Source organism: Chrysochloris asiatica, unplaced genomic scaffold (assembly GCF_000296735.1).
Source record: "Chrysochloris asiatica unplaced genomic scaffold, ChrAsi1.0 scaffold00049, whole genome shotgun sequence".
Classification (NCBI taxonomy): Eukaryota; Metazoa; Chordata; class Mammalia; order Afrosoricida; family Chrysochloridae; genus Chrysochloris; species Chrysochloris asiatica.
The window spans coordinates 2,119,671-2,120,699 of record NW_006408567.1 but is presented as its reverse complement, the minus strand read 5'-3'; positions in this window follow the sequence as shown (position 1 = coordinate 2,120,699).

The following is a 1,029-nucleotide window of genomic DNA, read 5'->3' as shown; positions in this document are numbered from 1 at the left end:
TAGGCGGAGCGCCTTTACTGCACTTCCACCTGATCCGCCATCTTGTTTGTTCTCCTGAAGTTGTTTTTGTTGTTAAGTGCTGTCAAGTCGGTTCCAACTCATAGCGACTATCTAGGGTTTCCAAGGGGCAGCTGGTAGGTTTGAACTGACAACCTTGCAGTTAGTAGAATTCTTCAATTGCATCATCACTGGTTTTAGCGGTTGGTATGTAGATTTGTATAATAGTGGTATTAATTGGTCTTCTGTGTTGGTGGTGGTGTTAAGTGCTTTCGAGTCCATTCCGACCCATAGCAACCCTGTTTAGAGTTTCTGAGGAGCAGCTGGTGAGTATGAACCACTGACCTTGCAGTTCAAATGGCTTTGCAGTCTGGCACATTAACTAGGCATATGGATATTATCCTATCACAGATAACTGTACTTCAACATGGATTTTGAAATGTTCTTTTTGATCATGAATGTGTTGCCATTCCTCTTTGTCAGTCCTAACAAATGATACCCATTTCAAAATGGCCAACACCAGTCTATTTCAGCTCACTAATGCCTATGATATCAAACTTTGTGCATTCCATTTCATTTTTGATGATTTTCCAGTTTTCCTAGATTCATTGTTTGCACATTCCATGTTCTGATTATTAATGGATATTTACAGCTGTTGCTTTCCATTATGAGTTGTGCTCCTTCAGCAAATGAAGGTCCAAAAAGCTTTGCTCTATATATGCCATTATGGTCAAGTCTACTTTGAAGAGGCAGCTTTTCCCAGTTGAATTTTGGGTGCCTTCAACCTGAGGGGGCTCATCATCTAGCACCATTTCAGACAATATTCTGCTGCTATTCAAAAGATTTTCCGTGGTTAACCATTCAGAAGTGCTCTGCGTCTCCTTCTTCCTACTCTGTTAGTCAGACTATACTTTGGCAATATTTAACCAAACCCCTTACTGATGCACATTCAGATCGACTCAACTGCTGTTACAAATAATGCTGAAATGAATATCCAGTATCACATCATATATGTACATAAAATTTTAGATA